General features: G+C 40.8%; 1 protein-coding gene across 1 annotated transcript in view; it reads left to right on the top strand.

Moving 5' to 3' along the window:
* LOC132820048 (uncharacterized) overlaps window positions 1-22,324 on the top strand; it is a 172,105-nt gene that overhangs the window by 57,764 nt on the left and 92,017 nt on the right. The window lies entirely within an intron of this gene.

Consider the following 22,324-nt stretch of genomic DNA (forward strand, 5'->3'; position numbering starts at 1 on the left):
GTCCTGTCTATTCCTGTAAAGTCCTCCTACCAAACCACCTTCCATGCCAATATAGTTGTCTCAAACCTATCCATCTGTCCCCAGGTGGGTAAACTTCTCCAGCTCCTATAACCCTTCCTTATCTGTGAAACATCTGTAACCCCTTTATCCTTCTCCAATTCTTCGATCTTGATCCATTTAAACTTCACCCCCCCCCCCCCCCCCCCCAAAATCGGTCATCATGCATGACCACAAGAACCATGTTCAGTTTGTGCAACCTTCCTCATCTGTGTAACTGTTTCCAACCAGCAACCTGGCATTCTCCATTGCCTTCCTATCTATGTAGCCTCCAGAACATTGAAGACGCCTTACATCTGTAAACATCTTCAGTCACTACAACCTTCCATATCTCTATAGGCATGTACAATACTCTTCTCCCTGAAACACCCCCTGTTTATGCCTCTCTGTCTGACTGCTTCTCTCTATATCCATCCCTATCCCTATCTCTAGAATCTAATCCAGCTCCCTCTATCTCTGTAAATTCCTCCAATCCCAAACACCTTTGTCCTGCTTACATTCTTGACCAGATGTAACTCTGTTTAACTCTATCATCCTCGAGCTCCTCTCAGCGTCCCTATCTCTGCAACCTCTACCCATCTGTTCAACCCCCGCACTACTGAGGAATGACTCCCTGCATTCGCCATAAAGCAGATGGAATGACAGTGAACAGATATGATGGAACTGTCATTCCAGAGATGTAGCTGCAGAATGACCATTGCTGGGAAGGGAATATTGAAGGGTTGTTGGGGTCAACACAGGATGGAGAAAAAGCCAACAAGTTGTGAAGAAAGGATGAGGTTAATGCATTAATGAGACAGTCATGTGGATCTGAAGATCAAAATTTAGAGACTTATTTGAGTGGAGCTGAGAAACTGCAAGCAGCAGCAACTGTTAGCAGGAATTCTTTTATAGGGACCAGACAGTGATGGTAATGTCAATATGAAGACGCTGAATACACTTATAGCAAGGGCAGTGCAGTAACTGTGTGTGACAGTGGCTTCCATCCGGACTGGATAACTAATGAGTATCAGAGCTGTAATGGATAGAATCTTGGATTGTACAGGAGATGGTTTTCTATAACATCATATCAAGGAGCCATCAACAAAACTGTATATTGCAGATCAAATGCTGTGTAATAATCAATATCTAATAATCCCATTATAAAAGAGTTTTGTGAGCAGAGACCCATAGCTTAAAATATAGATACAGTGTTTGTGTTCAGACTATGAGGTGTAGAAGCGGAATGAGGCCATTTGGCCCATTGAGTGTGCTCTGCCCTTCAATCAGGTCATGGCTGATCTGAGGATACTCAACTCTACTTTCCTGCCTTTTCCACAAAACCCTTGTTTCCCTGATTAATTAAAACCTGACCATCTCTACTGTCAATGTTCTTAATGACCCGGGCTCGACAGCCCCCTGCAGTCAGGAATTCCCACAGAGTCACTATTGCTAACAAGAATCCAAGACTTAACTGTATCAGATTCAAAGGTTTATAATGTATCTTCTAACATGTGACACCCAGTCTTGTCAACTCTGTGGCCCAAGTAGATCACTTGGGGTGTCTGGAACACATATTTGTTAATAAATCCCTTATGTGATGGACTGTGAATTTATCCATCTGCAAAAATCAGTTTACCATTTGTTTAAAATCCCCACAAATGTGAACCAACCTGTCCAGCATTACAGTCAGCACAACCGGTGCTGCCCATTCTGCAAACTGGACTGATTTCCAGCATTTTAATTTCAGCCTCTACTTTTGCCGTATATTAAATGGCACTGGGTGGGCCTTGTAGAATCATGGAATTGCTTCCTGGTCAACATGTAAGGTGACTTTTTCTCCTCTGATAGTCCTGAGAACTTCCTGCAAACCTTCCAGGCATTTAATTAGGGCTTCACTCAGGCAGCCATTTTCTAATTTAAAAACATTGAACCAAGCTAGGTGAATCTTTCTTAACTGATTTAGCCCCATCTAGCTTGGGCCTGAGGTTTTTACCACAATCAGTGGTAACTAACCAGCTGCTTCTCATAAGAGACCAGAACCGAAGTTGTAGCCTTAATCTGTAAAGGTTCCCCAGTTCAGGTTGTCAGGCTGGCCGAGGTCTTATGCAAACTTAAGGGTTGGAATCCAGACTGAATTTTGTTAGAATTATTCTGTGATTGCTGAATCACTGTTACCAATCTTTATTAGAACTGGGTAACTATTTAACCATTCATTTTGATTGGTTTTGATTTGGATGTTGTGAAACAATTTAATTGCTCCAAACCAAATGTAGGTGGATTTTCCAGGGTGTGTAGTCTCCTGAATACCAGCCAATGAGTTCTTTTACTCAATTTAGGTCTAGTGAGACTCCTTTACTTTCTTGAGTTCATATATCAGCATGGTTTACCAGCCTGGATCCAGAAGAAAATTTTAACTGCTGCCTAAGGCTTGGCTTTGTTTGGTGTTTTGCTAACCATGAGTCCCTCTGTTTAAAGTGAGTGAAGTTATACCATTATCTTCACTCAAGTGGTGTTCCCCAAGCTCAGTCAGCCTGGCGAGAGTGTCCATTTCCATCAGAATACCCTGCAACTCATATGTTCCACTTGCTGCATTTTCCAATGTTAAAGCCAGTTGTAGTGCCTGTTTGAAGTCCTGTTGGGGTTCAGCCAAAAGGTGCTTTTGAGTGGTTACATCATTAATTTCACATACAAAATGGTCTCTTTTAATCTCATTAAGGGTTGAACCGTAGTCACATGCCTCTGTCAGTCATCTTAACTTAGCAAAACCCCAATATAGATTCCCCTCATTGTCAAATTGCCAAATAAAATCAATAGCATCTCAGAATTAGAGTTGACTTGGAAATATTCCTTAACTCATTCCTTCAACTCTTGAAAGCTTTTGGTACCTGGTGCGTCAGGGAATGTTGGACTTCTAATAATCAAAAACTTTGCAGGTCCACAAGCTGTTAGGAGAATTACTCATTGCTTTTTATCTACCTCAATGTCAGTTGCCCAGAAAACATAATGCGTTCTTTCCACGTACTAGGCTCAATTTTTGACAACAAAAGCAAAAAAGTCAAGCTACCCAAATCATGGCCAGAAATGCTAACCCCAAGTCAAAGATGACTGTTGAAAACAGATTTCTTTAGGAGCATTTTTTCCCTTGTTACCATTGAAATAACTCAATAGAGGCCAGTATCCTGTCACCTTTTATTTACAAGTGGAAAGTTCTTGACAGTAATCTAGCTCCCTCAGAACTAGCTCACAGTGTGAACAGGATGTTTGATATTCCTGCTTATATCTGTCAGCCAAGGCTCTCTGACTGTACCAGATTAAAGCCCTAATCAGGGAACTCATATTCCACATCCAGAATCTAGTTAGAAACTGACTGTTTCCATCCAGCTTCACTTGGTAGTCTGTGTCCTTTATATGTAGTGAGGTAAAAAGATTTTCCTTTACAAATTTTGACAATATTTCTTTAACTGTCAGTATGGATTGTGAGATCTCTTCATTCTTCAGGTCGATACATAATTTTAGCTTTCCAGTTTGTTTCACTGTTACCCATTCTGTAGTAGGTGTCACTTTCTGGATGCCTCCTTGTCTTCCAGCTTTTCTACTTCAGCTTTTAAGCTGGACCAGAGGGCAGCTGGAATTTACTTTGGCAGATGCCGAATTGGTCTTGAAGCTACTTCAAGATGTCATTCTCCAGGGAGACATCCTAATCCTGTCAACACACCATTGTACTCCTTGTGGAATGCATTCCTCAGCAGTGGTCTAACAGCCACAACATGTTGCAAGTTGTTGTTGTAATATGAAGGTTATCAGTAAAGCTTTGGATTTGCTGTGGTTGAGCTGAGTAGCTTTATTTCCTGCCATCAGTGACCTGGAACTCAATGTCTTCAAGCTACATTTGTCTCTCAGAGTGAACTATCCTCTTGGCACAGGTATGGTATCATCGTATAGCTTCAGATTTACTTTCTCCAAAGCTTCATTTGTGGAACACCATATTGCACCACTTTACACAAATCTTTGAAGACCAAATGTTGCATCAGTATCTATCTGACATTTTATTTTGATCCAATGTTCTTATTCTGCATTCCTCGTTCAGTCACAATTTACCGAACCTTATTGAATCTAACTGTTGTCTGGTGCAGAATGATTTGTCAGAATCTTCAACCGATATCTCTTTTGGCCATTTGGACTTGCTTCATTGTGTTCCCTTTGGAGCACATTGGTTGTGTGCAAAATGATTCTGTTTTGTCTTCTGCAGTATTTTCATCCTGCCCTCTCGCTGTGATTGTTCAATCCCTTAGGCCTGATGTATCTATCAGCACAATGCAAAACCTGATCTGTTCTACCATGATTATGCTCGAACTGCTAATTTTCAACCTTAGCACCTTTGCACATGCCAATCATTTTCCTGAGAGTAAGCTTCTTCTCTTCCAGTAGGATCACAGTCTCTGGAAAAAATGCACACATCCTATGTCTGTTTATATCACTCTGTTCACTTCTATTCAGCTGCCATGAGATGCCAATAGTGAGTAATTGCTCCTATTATTGCTGCACACGTTGCCTCAAGATTACCTTTTCACATTCCGTCTTTTATCCAAGGAACCTGGAATTCTGGCTGAACATTTCTCAGTTCATGCATTTGTATACTGTCATGTATAAATATCAAAACTGGTTTCTGAATGGTTTTGATTGTTGTGGACTGGAAACTACATCAGTCTAAATTGTTGTGTGTGGGTATTTAAGCATCTGAAAAAGGTTACTATTAAGAAGACTCAGGAACATTTGATATTATTTGATTTATTATTCTCACATAGGGAAATGTTTTATTTTGCATGCAGTACAGGAAGATCATATCATATAAAATGTATAAGGATAATGAAACAGAGCAAGGAATATAATGTTACAGAGAACATTGTTAGTTACTTTGACAGTCTTAAAATTGAGGTTTAAAAGAGCAGAATGCTTGCAAGATATGCAAGAATAAGATCTGCTGTCAAGAGCTCGTAAGAGTTGTCATGCTTCGGCACCATATTGAGTCTTAATGGTCTGGACACAAAACAAACACAAAAATGCTTGAAAAACTCAGCAGGTCAGTCATGATAATGTCATGATGTGGAGATGCTGGTGTTGGACTGGGGTGGGCAAAGTCAGAAGTCACCTGACACCAGGTTATAGTCCAACAGGTTTATTTAAAATCACAAGCTTTTAGAGTGCTGTTCCTTCACCACCTGATGGCGTAACGTCTTTTGATGATGATATCATATGGAATTGAGAGCAGCTCAAAAGGAGTAAGATTATTTCCTCAAGATTTGTCTATCATAATAATGTAACCTGTAAGTCGTTGCAATAAACCATACCTTAAACATTATAGACTCTTCTCGTTAGACCAAGAGGTGCTTTCCATCTACCATACCAGACCAAGCAGGTCCTAGAGTTTCCCAAACCTTCATCATGAGGAATAGCTCATATAGGGCAGTGAGCTGGCATTGGCAAACAACACAAAGAAACTATTTACTGAGACATAGTTCAGCACATTTACTTCCCTCATCTCATCACACAAGAGCTATTTACCCGCTGTGCTACAGTTATTATGAAGACAAAAACACAATCTATATTGAAATATAGATAAAATAAATAACTAATCCATCTCACTAATGTACAAGATCATTTAATAATGGAAGTGAGTTGAAGAAAAAAACAGTTGACAAATTACAGCATTAAATAAAAAGAAAATACAATAATAATCTGGGTGGATTTTCAAGTACCTGGTATTAATTTGAAAGATAGATAATGATGACATGGAATTGAGTTCCTACAATGTGGTCAGGACCCCTTTATATAATCCAACATGTAAAAAGATCAAGAAGGGAGTGTTAGGGGTAGGGTGGGGGAGGGGTTGCCATGAGATCTGATAACAGGCAATGAACCAGCACAGAGGAGTAAAAAGTGAGTAACATCTAGGTAATAATGTAATTGGTTTTAATTGTAAGCTCCATTGGTTTGTGATTAGAGAGACACAATAGCATGGATCCCATAGGTTACCATAAAGGATTCTCCTTCTCAACCTCTCCCTCACCTGAGACATGGTGACCCTCAGGCTAAATTACCACCAGTCATTTCTCTCTAATGAGAGAGCATCCCTGGCTAGGAACATAGTAAGAAGGTGATACATGTGATGAATACAATCATTCGGAGAAAACCGTTGTTGAAGGTTGAGAATACAAAATTATAACATTGAAAAACAACATTGTAAAATAACAGCAGAAACATATCTAACCAGATTCAACAGAGTGCAGGAAAATTTATTCCAGTAAAACGAATGAATGAAATAAACACTAGTTAGACTCCTTGAATAAATCAAGACATGAAATAATATTTTTAAAAGAGATAAATGACTTATCAGTAGAGGAATGCAGAATAACAGTATACAAAGAGATTTGGAGAAAAATGAAAATCTAATGGAAGGCAACAGGAATTATAAAATTCAATTGTCAAGGAAAATAAATCAAAATAATAAAATGTTTTACACTTCTGCATTGATTAAATGGGAAGCTTGTAATCAGAATGGAACCACCAGGTGACAGGCAGGTTAATACCACAGAAAACAATGGAGGGAAGGCAGAAATATTCAGTAATTATTTTGTTATTTTTCCCTTGGAAAGAACAGGTAGAGGTGACACTGAATCATGAGATAAGCAATGAGAACAATTAAATTAAAATTTGGGATATATTGAATAAATTAAACAAAATTGAAACGAACGGAGACCCTGTTCCATGGTTATGTCCGTGTATTTTTAAAGAATCCGAGGAAGTGATAGCAGAGGCATTACCACGTACATATTAATAACTGGTTAGACAAAAAAGGTATAGTGGCTGAGGAATGGCAGAAAACTAATTTTATCCCTATATTTGAGGAGGGAGAGAGAACATGTCCAGAAAATTATCAACCTGTCAGCTTGATATGTTTAGGAGGAAAGTCATAGAATTATCAATAAATGAGAGATAGAAGAACATCCGGAAATAAAAAGACAACATAAAATAACTTTGATAATATGCCCCATAATAAACAAATTAATTAGGTCAAAGAATGTGGAAATGGGGATAAATGGAAGAATTGATTGGCTGGCTGGGTTTGAAACTGAAAACAGAGTGGGGACAAAGGGATGTTATTCAGTCTGGTAGAATGTAGAAATTAATGCTCTATCATGATCTGCTGTCGTGCTGTTCACAATTTATTAATTTATAAATTTGTACCTGACATCAAATTGACGTGAGCTGCAACAATTTACAGCAGGATATTAATAAACTTGCTGATTGAACAGCTAATTGGTGAATGAAGTTATGAATAAATGTGTTCTGATACATGTAGCTGGCAAGATCAGGGGAGCCACTTATTAATGAGAAAGTACAAGCTCAGGGAAGGATAAGGAACAAAAGTACTGAATAGGTTTTAATGGAGTGGACACAGAGGCAATCTTATTTTGGGATGAAGAGTGTATTAGAGGCCTCACTATAGGTGATCACCACAAATTCAATCACAATTTCAGAGGAAATGTCTGCACCCAGATTGGTAAGAATGAGGAAATTGGTACCACAAGAATTTGAGGCAAGAATCACTTCCTCGGATTCTTTAAAAATACACGGGCATAACCATGGAACAGGGTCTCCGTTCGTTTCAATTTTGTTTAATTTATTCAATATATCCCAAATTTTAATTTAATTGTTCTCATTGCTTATCTCATGATTCAGTGTCACCTCTACCTGCTCTTTCCAAGGGTATTTAAGAGATGTATTTCCACACAGTAGGGATGCTATCCTACTCTATTCAGATAACAATACAACCAGATGAGGAGAAGAGACGATAAGGTTACAATGGTAGATTAGAAATAAAAGATGCATGGACCTTTGTTTGGGAGAACAGTCTTAACATGTATTTGTTGAGCCAAATGGCCTGATCTGTGCCATGTTTTCTATATAATCCTATATAATCACTTTGAGAGAAAAAAATTAGCCATCCACTACGCTAACCACACACACACCTGATCCTCTATTGAGACAAACCTGCAGGGCATTTTGCAAACTGCTGCACACTGTAATTATGTGGATGAGCAGCCAGCAAGATGTTGAGCTGCTGTTTGTCCCAACACAGGTGGGCACAGACAACACAGCGTAGTGCAATTCCTTGGCTAAAGACTGGCATTAATATGGCAATGTTTAGCATTTCAATTTGATGAAAAGACAATTCAGAAAGAGGTATAAACAGGATGTCAATTTCCCAAGGCGCATTTTGTCCTCCAACTCAAGATGCATTTAAAACCCAAAGTTTATCGAATTCCTCACTTGAGAAACATCAAAGATCATTATTTTCTACAAAGCTTCTAATGTTTTAAAACCAATGTTTATTACAAAAAGTCCTGTGACTCAGTAATAATATTCTTGCTGCAGGTTTCTATTCAGTATCTCTGTGAGACAATACAATTGGCTATTAATCCACTGACACATCAACAGAATGAAATATGAACAATATCCTCAACAGAAGTGGACATTGTACCTTTGGGAATTCTGCTGCATTTATCATCTGCTCCCCATCAACTGAAGCAGTCTTACCATGGTAGAGTTGATTGGAAGGAAGCAAACAAGTAATACAGACTGTAGGCAAGGATGCAGGAGTAGGAAAGGTTTGCGACTGATCCTTGCATTACCATACTTATACCCACACCTTAAAGAAGGAACATAAAAACTGCAATAAATTCCTTCACATAATTTCAACTTGTAGACAACCTTGTCTCTTGCCAGTCACCATTGTAATTTCTGCAGTTCGAATCATAGAATCCCTACAGTGTGGAAACAGGCATTCAGTCCATCGAGTTCACATCAACTCTCTGAAGAGCATCCCACTCAGACCTGCCCCATTCCTGTAATCCTGCATCTCCCATGGTTGAGCTGAAAATGTGTTGCTGGTTAAAGCACAGCAGGTTAGGCAGCATCCAAGGAACAGGAAATTAGACGTTTCGCGCCAGAGCCCTTCATCAGGAATCTGGCCCGAAACGTCGAATTTCCTGTTCCTTGGATGCTGCCTAACCTGCTGTGCTTTAACCAGCAACACATTTTCAGCTCTGATCTCCAGCATCTGCAGACCTCACTTTTTACTCTCCCATGGTTGAGCCATGTACACTGCACACTATGGAGCAATTTAGCATGGTCAAGCTACTTACCCTGCTCATCTTTGGACTGTGGGAGGAAACCAGATCAAACCACACAGACACAAGGAGAATGTGCAAACTCCACACAGACAGTCATCTGAGTGCCGAATTGAACCCGGCTCCCTGGTGCTGTGAGGCAACAGTGCTAGCCACTGAGTCACTGTGTTGCCCAGTTATTGCATTTCCTTAATTATCTGGAATTATATCACAGTTGAGAATTAGCTGCACTTGAATTTCAAACAGTTTAATGTGAAGATATATGTTTCTAATTGTAGAAATGTATAAATATCAAAATCTCACTGACTTTCTGGGATGTGTAATAACACTTGTTTGGTTAAAAAAAATTAAAAACCCTTGTGTGTATCAACGTCAGATACCATATCTTCATTACATTTGCTTATAATCCTGAAAATTATTGGCTGATATTGGGATTTTCAGGGACCTTTGAAGACATCACTGTATCAGTTCCATATTTTACAAGGATATGGTAATAAGATGAGATTATATATGCGCGGATATGAAAAAATGCAATAAGATAAATCAAGACCCAATAGAATGAGGCCTAATTTTGGCCATGACAGAGAACACCTTTGTTGTTGCAAAAATACCAGATGTTGGTGGGAATTCAAAGTGCTATTTCTGATACTGGTGTTTCTGTTTTTTGCTCTGTATTTTAGGGTGGGCAGTTCATGTTTGTATGGCTCCTCAAGGCAACTGGCCATTTGAATGACCAGTTAACAGCAGGTTGGTTTTCAGTGCTTTTTGTGTGGATGCCAGGTACCATTTTGGAAGTCTGAAGTACCCCTCTGGAAACAGTCTCAGCCTTGGGGATGGGAGTCTAGGGTTCTTTTCTGGTGGAAAATGTATAATATCCTTTGGGTTTGACATCATAATGCTATTTGGGACTGTTAACTATGGAAATAATGTGCATAAAAGGTAAACAGACTGCAACTGTCAGACTTGTTGCAAAGTCAAGGACTGTTGCAAAGTGTCAAGAAGTGTCAATAAATGTTGAATAATGTCAATTGAAGAAGTATCAATATTGCCCATGAGTACCCATCTGTCAAGAAGCATCAACAAGATCAGATGTGTTTTAATGAATGAGACTGTAGTCTCAATATAGAACTCTAAATAATTAAACTAAGTTTTTCTCTGATATGGTATTGGTGTCAGATATCAGATACCAGATGTCAGAACCTGTCAAAATCACAGCTGCTGTTATCTTCAATGCCTCTGGTTCAATCCAGGGGCCTAATGGAGATATGTGTGGCATCTCAGAATCAGTAATAATATCACTGCATTCGGGTGATGACTGATGTCAGGACAGTCCACTGAAACATTCATTATCCCACTGATTCAGGTAGTTGTTCTGAGTGAGTCAGAGATGTGGGGCTGTAGGTGTATACATGGTGTGATAGATTGTATACATGTGGCCTGAAAAGTTCAGGGCAATGAATGTGGAACTGATCTGCAACCACCTCCAATAGGTCGCACAGGGTATGTGTCCCTATAGCGCAAACCCTCCACCCCTTGCAACATCCCTTTCAAGTTTCACAACACATTTCATACAGCAGAGAGATCAGAATTGCATGCCGTATTCTAAAGGTGGCCTGACCAATGTCTGGTACAGCTGCGACATAACCTCCCAACTCCTATACTCAATGCACTGACCAATAGAGGCAAGCATACCAAATGCCTTTTTCACTACCCGATCTATCTGCAATTCCACTTTTAAGAAACTATGAACCAGCACCCCAAAGTCTATTTGTTCAGAAACACTCCCCAGTACCCTACCATTAAATATTTAATTCCTGCTCTGATTTGCTTTCTAAATGCTGCACCTTACATTTATTTAAATTAAACTCCACCAGCCACTCCTCGGCCCATTAGCCCATCTGATCAAGATCCTGTTGTACTCTGAGGTAACCTTTTTCAATGTCTGCGACCTCCAATTGTGATTTCATCTCCAAACTTACCAACTATACCTCCTATATTCACACCAAATCATTTATATAAATGATGGAAAGCAGTGGACCCAGTACTGATTCTTGTGGCACACTGCTGGTCACAGGCCTCCAGTCTGAAAAGCAACCCTCCACCATCATCCTCTGTCTTCTAGCTAGTTCTGTATGCAAAGCTAGTTCTCGTCGGATTCCATGTGATTTAACTGTGCTAACCAGTTTACAATTTTAAGGGGACACATACATTTAATTGTATAGAATAGCAAGCAACCTTGGTATTTATACTGAGATAACTCCACAAAGGTTGGCATCCTGTCACTAAGTTACCCTTTATTTACATGTGGAGAGACCTTGACACTGATCCAGTTCCCTTAGAGCCAGATTTCAGAATGAACTTGATGGTCAGATACATGGGGCAGCACAGTGGCTGAGCAGTTAGCACCGCAGCCTCTCAGTACCAGGGACTGAGTTTGATTCCTGCGTAGGGCAACTGTTTGCGTGGAGTTTGCACATTCTCTCCGTGTCTGTGTGGGTTGCCACCAGGTGCTCTGCTTTCCTCCCACAATTCAAAGATGTGCAGGTCAGGTAAATTGGCACTGAGGATGGCTACCCACCTTCTGGCTCTCAGTCTGCCCTATGCAGCATTGGGCTCTCACTCACCCCAATGCACCGTCTGGCCAGTGGCTATCCTGGCACACCTACCGGCCACTTCTAGGACAGCGCAACCCCCTTCCCTGGGACAACAGCATGCAGGGTAGCCCACAAGCCTTCTGGATCTTAGCCTGCCCATATGCGCCTTCTGGCTCTTTGCTGCGCTGACACACCTTTTGACCACCTCTAGGTCAGCCCGTCCCGCTCACCCCTTCTCAGGACGACAGCGCTCAGAACAGCCTACCCACCTTCTGGCTCTCTGGGCAACTGGCATCAGGGTGGCCTACCCACCCTCCGGCTTTCGGGACAGCCTACCAACCTTCAGGTTCACAGGATGGCCTACCCACCCTCCGGCTCTCGGGGTGACAGCTTTCAGGACGACCCATGAGCCTCCAGCTCATAGTAAGACTTGCCAGACCCAGGGACACAAGACAGTGCAGGTGATAACCCAAAAAACACCACAATACAGTTAATTGCCAAAAAACAGAGTCCTTTCTGGTACAGAGTCCAAATGTAGAGTCTTCAGAATACAGAATCCATTCCCAGGAATGGAGTCCACTCCAGTTTATGAGGCGCATTGTCCAAAATGAAGTCCACTCCAAACTGCAGAGTCCACTCCCAAAGGCAGCAAATGTACACCCCGCAGCACACAGGTGTTCGGTCTCCATAGAGTCCTGGCCCAGCCTTGGAAAACCAGGCCCACTCACAGGAACACAGTACATTGTACAGGTGCAGTTAACTCACAGGGTTTGATCCACTCCTGAAGGCAAGGTCCTCACCCAAACTCCAGGATACAGTAAGTGTTCACTTCCCAACACACACACACACACACACACACACACACACACACACACACACACACACACACACACACGTTCATTCTTCAGAGACCCCGTCCCAGGACTAGGCCTCCCCACAGGAACAGTTCGTCTGGTGAAATGTATGTCTTCTATAAGGGCTCAGTCCAAACACCAAAAAAAAACAAAAGGAAACTAGAGTCAAAGGGCTAAGCCCTACCACAAAATTAACATTATCCTTTTCTCAAAAAGAAAAAAAGAGTAACACACAGGCTGTAACCAGCCAGTGAAACAACAATCCCCTAATGAGAACTGAGCTACACCTGAAACACATTATGTGCATCAGGAGTTTAACAATCAGTCCTCACTTAAAGGAATGAAAATGTGTTGCTGGAAAAGCGCAGCAGGTCAGGCAGCATCCAAGGAGCTGGAGAATCGACGTTTCAGGCATGAGCCCTTCTTCATTCCTGAAGAAGGGCTCATGCCCGAAGCGTCGATTCTCCTGTTCCTTGGATGCTGCCTGACCTACTGCGCTTTTCCAGCAACACATTTTCAGCTCTGATCTCCAGCATCTCCTCACTTAAAGGAATGCCAGTTAACAAACTCGCTAAATAATTCAGCCAGTTTTCCCCCTCTAGAAAAAAGGAAGTCAAAACTAACTGTAACACCAGCCAGCATAGAGTCAGTCTCCTAAACTAAGAAGGCCTCTGAAAATCCTGTTTATATCAGTCTGCCAGGGCTTTCCTGGCTGGACCAGACTAACAAGCCCAATCAGGGAGCTGATATGTAGTCAACCTGGCTGACTTCATTACAGGAAATTCGACATTTCGGGCATAAGCCCTTCATCAGGCTTATGCCCGAAATGTCGAATTTCCTGTTCCTTGGATGCTGCCTGACCTGCTGCGCTTTTCCAGCAACACATTTTCAGCTCTGATCTCCAGCATCTGCAGACCTCACTTTCTCCCAGACTTCATTACAGTCACTACATACACAAAGCATATAAACAACAAAGCTTAAATGATAGCTTGAAAGGAAAGAGATCCATGCTTCCAACTCTGTTGATAGAAGTACAAAATTTTAAAGTAAAGCATTGGTATCAATATAACATCAAAGTAATAGATAAAACTTTAATACCCCATAGTGTGAGACTAATTAGGTTCAGAATGAGTTTGAAATGAAGATAATCAATATCAAAATCTCTCTTTAATGAATTTAATTGTTTGGGTTATGTTAAGATGTCTATGATGACTTTTTTGGTTTTGCATAATTTAATAGCAGTATGGAAGCTAGTGATTGATAATAATAGATAATCCCTAATCATTATCCCATATTAAATGAGGATACCTTCCCCTTATTATAATATTGCACATTCAATTTCTAATGAATCGTTCTGAATTTATTCTAGTTCAGGCTAATTAATAGCCATGGAGAAAGTGAGGACTGCAGATGTTGGAGATCAGAGCTGAAAATGCGTTGCTGGAAAAGCGCAGCAGGTCAGGCAGCATCGAAGGAGCAGGAGAGTCGACGTTTCGGGCATTCCTGAAGAAAGGCTCATGCCCGAAACGTTGACTCTCCTGCTCCTTGGACGCTACCTGACCTGCGAGTTAATAGCCATGTTTGCCAATCTGTTTGTTCAGATCCGATCAGGTAATAAGGTAACAAGGCACAGCATTCCTTAATCAGATCATGGTGTTACTTATTTGAACTGGCATCGTACTCTATTACAAAGTTGTCATCACAAGGATCCCCAGGATGATGTTTATTAGGTATGTATAATCTGTATACACTATGCCACACAATTGTGAAAGAAGTTGACCATGCTATATCTGGTCTTTTTATTCTTAGAAGAATGCAACTTGCTTGTAAATTTTACAGAATGGTCACCATTATGTCAAAAATTCTCATACTATCCATATATTTAATCCTAATTCCTTCAAACAGGTTGTTAAGATGAGCATACGATATAGGAGTAGAAGTAGTCAGTTTCCCTTAAGTCTACTCCACAATTTAGTGAGATCAGAGTTGATCTGATAATCCTCAACTCCACTTTCCTATCTTTTCTCCATAATCTTTGTTTCCCTTACTTATTAAACATCCTTCTGTCTCAGCCTTAAATATATTAAATGACACTACCTTGCCCACCTCTGCACTAAAGAATTCAAAAGATTCTATCCTTAGAAAAATTTCTTCCATGTCTCTGTTTTAAATGTGTACCCACTTATTATGAGATAATGTACTCTGGTCTCAGACTGACCCACAGGGCAAACATCTCTGCATCAACCCTATAAAGTCCTATCAGAACCTTATGATTCTATAAGATCATCTCTATTTTTTTCTAAACTCTGTGATTATACTGTCTTTTAGGGATGTGTTCTGTCCTGTTTCTCTTGCAAAGCGGTATTGTCACAGTGGTGATGACATGTCTTGACCCTAACACACCCCACCAGGCCTTGTTATCATGTAGTCTGTTATTATACACAGCCCATTGTTAGCCATTAACACTTTCAATTAACAGCTATTCACCCTTCCAGCTAGATCATTATCCATCTCTTTGTCTGTTCAACTGTTCTTCTGTCGTTGGGGTCTATCCCCATCTATCATTTTCTCTTTACCCACTCCCTCACCCTACCTTCTACAAATAAACTGCCATTTTCCGAGCTACCATCAGTTCTGAGGAAGGTTCACTCAATCCAAAATACTAATTTTGATTTCTCTTCACAGATCTCACCAGATGTGCTGAGCTTTGCCATCAATTTCAGTTTTGCTTCTAATTTACGTTACATGCAGTTCTTTTGAATTTTATATCATAAATTGTTGGTTCTGCACCTTCCAAGCTCACGCAGTATTGTTTTTATGTAAATTTGGATCAAATACACTCTTTACTGAAATACTTTTGCTCAGAAGGATTTTTGATGAGTATTAATCCCTTTGGCAATATAAATATTGGGGGAGAAGGTGGTCTAGCCATAGTAATGTCATAGGGCTAGTCATTGAGAACTCCAGGGTGATATTCTGAGGGCTGGACTTCAATTAAAACCAGGACTAAAACTCTGGCCTGACGATGACTTAATCACTGTTATTGTCATTTTAAAAAAAAGCTGAAAATGTGTTACTGGAAAAGCGCAGCAGGTCAGGCAGCATCCAAAGAGCAGGAGAATCGACGTTTCGGGCATGAGTCCTTTTTCGGGCTCATGCCAGAAACGTCAATTCTCCTGCTCTTTGGATGCTGCCTGACCTGCTGCACTTTTCCAGCAATGCATTTTCAGCTCTGATCTCCAGCATCTGCATTCCTCACTTTCTCCATTTAAAAAAGTAACCCTGGTTCACTAATGCCCTTTACGGATGGAAATCTGTCATCTTTACTGGTAGCCTACCTGTAATTCCAGGACTACAGCACCGTGGTTGATTCTTAACAGACCTTCGGGCAATTGGGAATGGACAGTAAATACTGGCCTAGCTGGCAATGTCCATGTCCCATTGAAAAATATTTCAAAAATCTGAATGGTAAAGTTCACTGAGGTTTTCTGTTTAACTCTGGAATCAACTCTGGTTGAATAATCTCTTTCGTGGGCCAGATTTTCAATTAGGTTCGGGAACCCAATATCTGGATAAATTCTGCTCCTTTCCCTCTGCTTGAGTTATGTTAACATTGCAATCTAAGTTTTAAAATTAAATGGCCGGATTAGTCAGAAGGTGGACTTGGCACCTACTTAGAGGCAGTGAGTGTCTTGAGATGGAGGGTGCTGCCTGCCTGCCACAGGGGAAGATTAAAGCCTGGCTGGGATTTATTGATGAGTAAGTTTTGAAAAGACAAAAATGTATTGGAAGCCTCGAGAGTTTCTTATGGAAAGCCCCAAAAACCTGATTGATTGATCCAATTGATATTAGTAAGATATTTAGTTGCCATCTTTGTTACTGGGGAAGTATTTTCATTTTACATTATGACCCATATAATGGGGGACTATGGCAGCAATTCACTCTTCCAACTGCAGTCAGAACAGTGCATTAAAAGTGTAATTGCATCATATTAAACAAAGGCTGGCATTTAGTGAGCTATAATATAGTTTAGAACAAAACATATACTTTTAACAAATATCCAGTAAGAAAAATGGTTAACCATGACTAATAAAAGAAATTAATGATTGCATTAAATCAAAGGAAGAACTGTATAAAGTATCCAAAGTAGTTTGTAAGCCTATGAATTGAAACATTTTGGAATTCAGCAAATGACGAACGACAAAAATATTAAGGATGGGAGAATAGAACATGAGAGTACACTAGCGAGAGACATAAAATTGGGCCGTAAAAACATCTCTAGGTATGTAAAAATTACAAAAAAGCAATTTCAAAAGGGTGCTCATTACAAGAAAAGCCAGGAGAATTTTTTAAAAAGGGGATAAGGACAGAGCAGCAAAAATAAACCATACTTTGATTTATCTCAGCAGAAGAAATTGAAAATATCCCAGAAAAATTAAGAATCTATGGACTAATACAAATTAGAAATTCAATTTCAAAAATGTCAATATTGGCAAACAAAAGTATGAGAAAATTTAATATAATTTAAAGTAGATAGATCATCTGAACATGAGCTACATTTGGGTGGCACAGTGGTAGTGCTGCTATCTCAGTGTCAGGGACCTAGGTTCAATTAAACTCTCAGGTGATTGTGTGGAGATTGCACATTCTCCCCGTGGGTTTCCTTTGGGTACTCAGCTTCCCTCCGAGAGTCCAAAGGTTTGCAGGTTAAGTGAATTAGCAATGGTAAATTGTCCAGGAATGTGCAGAGGAAACCCATGCAGACATGAGAATGTGCAAACTCCCCATAGACAGTGGCCTGATGGTGGAATCGAACCTGAGTTGCTGGTGCTGTGAGGCAGCAATGCTGACCACTGAGCCACTTTGCTCCCCTAAATGTACAAGTGCTTTGAAATACTAGCACTTCTCAGTCACACATGCATCAACTTAGACATTCATCAACATTCTTCATCTTTGTTGGGTCAAAATTTCATAGTTCCCCATATTCTCCACAAGAGAATAGAAGGAATTGGAGCAAGCACAGGCTATTTAGCCCCTAAGCTAGTCCAGCATTCATTATGATTATGGCTCATCTTCTACCCTAACATCCAAGCGGAAAACAAATTGTAAAGATTTATCCTCTTCTGAATGAAGACATTTCTTCCTCATTTCAGACATAAGTGGCTTGCTAATCTTTAGTTGTAGGACACTCGTTAGTTTGATGAACCTGTTTTGCACTCCCTCTACAGCAAGTATATCTTTAGGTAGGTAAGGAGATGAAAACTACGCACAATTCTCAAGGTATAATTTCACCAAGATTCTATGCAGTTGCAGTAGGACACCTTTTTGTCTTTACTAAAATCCTTTTGTAATGAAAATGTTCTTAATTGCTGGCAGTCCCTACATGTTAAATTTCAGTGTCTGATGAACAAAGGAAACCAATTATTTTGAAGTTCAACGCTTCCCAATCTTTTAATGTTAAAGAAGTATGCTGTATTTCTGTTTTCCCAATGAAAGTACATAGTATCACACTTCTCCACACTGTATTCCATCTAACAATTCTTTGCTTACTCAAATAGCCTCTCCAAAACCAAAAAAAAACTTTGCACTTTGCTCATAACTCACACTTACATTCAAATAAAAGCATTAACTGTGGATAATGGAAATCTTATAAGATAGAATGCTGAAGAAACTCAGCAGGTCTGGCAGCATCTGTGTAGTGAGAAATGGAGTCAACGGTTTGAATTTCATATGATACTTTTTCCAACCTGAGAATGATCCATTTGTACCTACTTCCTATTTTCTGCCTGTTAACCTGTTCTTAATCCATGAATACATACCTCTTTAAATTGCCTAGAAATTGTGTGGCACAAACAATATTTGTTACTCATCAAGCATTTCTTCGACATTGTTCAGGTCTTGCTGCATGTGGGTTTGGATTGCTTTCTGTCTGGAGGCGTTAAGAATGGAATTGAACTCTGTACTGGCATCAGTGAAAGCAAGAAATGGAGAATGATGACAGAAACTCTATAATCAACCAAATCCCTTTGTACTTAACCTTTTAGCTATTCGTATACCAATGGTACTACAAAACACTTGTTTCCTTCTACTCTGTAGTATTTTCTGGTTATTCATAATGAGTTTATCAGTCACAGATATAACTACTTTCTGATAGGCTCTGCCTTCTTTGGTGGGTTTTACTGGTTTCTTGGAGACAACTAACTTCCTATTTAGTATCTTCCATGGATTTCATCAGGGATTTAGTTCACTGTGATGGCCAAAAGGTGATGCAAAATGGTGCCAATGGCATGGAATTAATTTCTATCATCCGTTTATGGAGGTCCTGCTCCACTGGATGTGCTGCACTTGTAGCAGTGCACAAAAGGTAAGTAACAAAATGATCACTCTCTCTATCTCTCTTTCTAATAGAGAAAGAAGTGTGTGGTCTGTTGTGACCATGGATTAATGATGATGAATTTTATACCTCCTCCTGTCTCCTCTTGTATCATGACCCCACCATGGAACATCAGGCCATTTCATCAACTATAGTTACTAACCTGTTTCATTTGGTTTCATGTAGGTCATGAACATTGGAACACAGCACTATCTTTTTGTGATATGCCACTCAGCAGTTCACTTATCTTCCTAATGCTACCTTCCTGCTTTTTTCTACCTTCAGTCACGTTCACACTCATAGCTCTGAAGGATTAGAGGTCTGATCTCAGGAGCAGACATTCATTTTTTAACCCTCATCCTGCTTTTCTTCATAATACACAGGCATTACCTTGTTAGCCAAGAGCTAGAGAGCACTTTGCAGCAGTTTCTTGTGATGTTCAACACCAAAGTTAAGGTATCCCTCATTTCACTAAGGTTAGAATCTGAGTGTTTGAATCATTGGTGGGAACCAGCATATTCTCAATTACACATTCTCCAATGTTGAATATTCTGTACTCAGCAAAGATGAGTCCCCTCTGCCTCTCCACCTTAATGAATTTCAGACAAGACATGATGATGCATGCTTCTTCCATCATCTTTGCCTCTGTGCCCATTTCTTTGGCCAAGAGTCTTCTCCCTATCCCAAGGACCACTTTGCCCATCTTTAACACTCTCCCTCCATCTGGACCCCTCCCTCTGGCCTTCTGCCTGAACTCGACCTGTTCATTGAGAATTGTCAATGTGACACTGCTCACCTCAATTTCTCTGCCCCCTTCACAGATTTAAATCTGCTTCTCCCCAAACTGACTATACTCCGTGCACTCAGATCCAATCCGGACTTTGTTATTAAGCTTGCTGATCAGGGTGGTGCTGTTATAGTCGGGGATACTGATCTCTACATTGCAGAAGCTGAGTGCCAGCTCTCAGATACCTCCTCCTATCTCCCTGTAGACTAATGACCCAATCATGGAACAGTAGGCCATTGTGTCAACTACATTTCAGTGACCTCATTTCATTTGATGATCTCTCTCCCACCCATTGCCTCCAAGCTGACAGTAATCCAACCCCGCACAGCTTGCTTCTACCTCCTTCTGAAAATCCACAAACAGAACTGCACAGGCAGACCCATTGTTTCAGCCTGCTCCTACCAGACAGAAGCCAATTCTTCCTACCTTGATTTCGTCTTTTCTCCCCTGGTCCATACCCGGTGCACTTAACATTCGTGATGCTTCAAGCCACTTTTGGAATTTCCAGTTAGCAAGCTCTAGCCACTTCCTCTTCACCATGGACATGCAATCCTTGTACACGTCTATTCCACACCAGGATGGTCTCAGGGCTATCTGCGTCTTCCTGTAACAAGGGCCTGAACCGTCCCCATCCGCCTCCCTCTGGGCGAGCTTGTCCTCACTCTCAACAACTTCTCTTTTAATTCCACTCAATTTCTTCCAGTCAGAGGGGTAGCCATGGGTAGCCACATGGGCCCCAGTTATGCCTATCTCTCCCAGGTTAAGTGGAATATTCCTTGTTCCAGTCCTACTCTGGCCCCCACCCATCACATTTTCTCCAATATATCAGTGATGTCATTGGTGATGCTTCCCTTCCCCATCCAGAACTGGAATGGTTTATTGATTTTGCTTCCAATTTCCACCCCACGCTCACTTTCACCTGGTCCACCGCTGACTCCTCCCTTCCAAATTCATCTAACTGCTCTTTCAAAAATCACTGGAGTCAGGGATAGTCCCAGACAATTGGAAACCACTGTTGGAACACCCTTGTTCAAAAAATAATTAAGACAAAAGATGGGAAATTATAGGCTGATTAGCCTAACCTTGGTTGTAGGTAAAATTCTAGAATCCATCGTTAAGGATGAGATTTCTAAATTCTTAGAAATGCAGGGTCTGATTAGAACAAGGTCAGCATGGATTTAGTAAGGGGAGGTTATGCCTGACAAACCTGTTAGAATTATTTGAAGAGGTAATAAGTAGGTTAGACCAGGGAAACCTAGTGGATATTATGTACTTAGACTTCCAAAAAGCCTTTGATAAGGTGCCTCACGGGAGGCTGCTGAGTAAGGTGAGGGCCCATGGTGTTTGAAGTGAGCTACTGGCATGGATTGAGGACTGGCTGTCTGACAGGCAGAGATTGGAATAAAAAGTTATTTTTTGTAATGGCAGCTGGTGACAAGTGGGGTCCCACAGGGTTCCGTGTTGGGGCCGCAGTTGTTCACTTTAATATATTAATGATCTGGATGAAGGGACTGCGGGCATTGTGGTGAAGTTTGCCAATGATACGAAGTTAGGTGGACAGGCAGGTAGTACTGAGGGGAGGCTGCAGAAAGATTTAGACAGTTTCGGTGAGTGGTCCAAGAAATGGCTGATGAAATTCAATGTGAGCAAATGTGAGGTCTTGCACTTTGGAAAGAAGAACACAGGCGTGGACTATTTTCTGAATGGTGAGAAAATTCATAAACCCAAAATACAAAGGGATCTTGGAGTGCTAACACAGGATTCTCTAAAGGTTGACTTGCAGATTAAGTCCGTTGTTAAGAAAGCAAATGTAATGTTGCCATTTACCTCGGAAGAGTTGGAATGTAAAAACAGTGATATGCTACTGAGATTTTATAAAACTCTGGTTAGGCCCCATTTGGAATACTGTGTCCAGTTTTGGGCTCCATACCTCAAGGACATACTGGCACTGGAGCGTGTCCAGCGGAGATTCACATGGATGATCCCTGGAATGGTAGGCCTAACATACGATGAACAGCTGAGGATCCTGGGATTGTATTCATTAGAGTTTAGAAGATTGAGCGGAGATCTAATAGAAACTTATGAGATACTTAATGGCTTAGAAAGGGTGGACATTGGGAAACTGTTTCCAAAGGGTGGGGATACTAGGACCCAGGGGCACAGCCTTAGAATTAGAGGGGTTCAATTTAGAATGGAAATGTGGAGACATTTCTTCGCCAGAGAGTGGTGAGCCTCTGGAATTCACTGCCACGGAGCGCAATGGAGGCCAGGATGTTAAATGTCTTTAAGGCAGAGATTGATAAATTCTTAATCTCGCATGGAATTAAGGGATATGGGGAGAGTGCAGATAAGTGGTGTTGAAATGCCCATCAGCCATGATTGAATGGCGGAGTGGACTCGATGGGCCAAATGGCCTTATCTCACTCCTATTTCTTATGGTTCTCTTCCTCGACATTACTGTTCCTATTTCCAGGGATAGACTGGCC

The sequence above is a fragment of the Hemiscyllium ocellatum genome, chromosome 11 (genome assembly GCF_020745735.1).
Source record: "Hemiscyllium ocellatum isolate sHemOce1 chromosome 11, sHemOce1.pat.X.cur, whole genome shotgun sequence".
NCBI classification, from domain to species: domain Eukaryota; kingdom Metazoa; phylum Chordata; class Chondrichthyes; order Orectolobiformes; family Hemiscylliidae; genus Hemiscyllium; species Hemiscyllium ocellatum.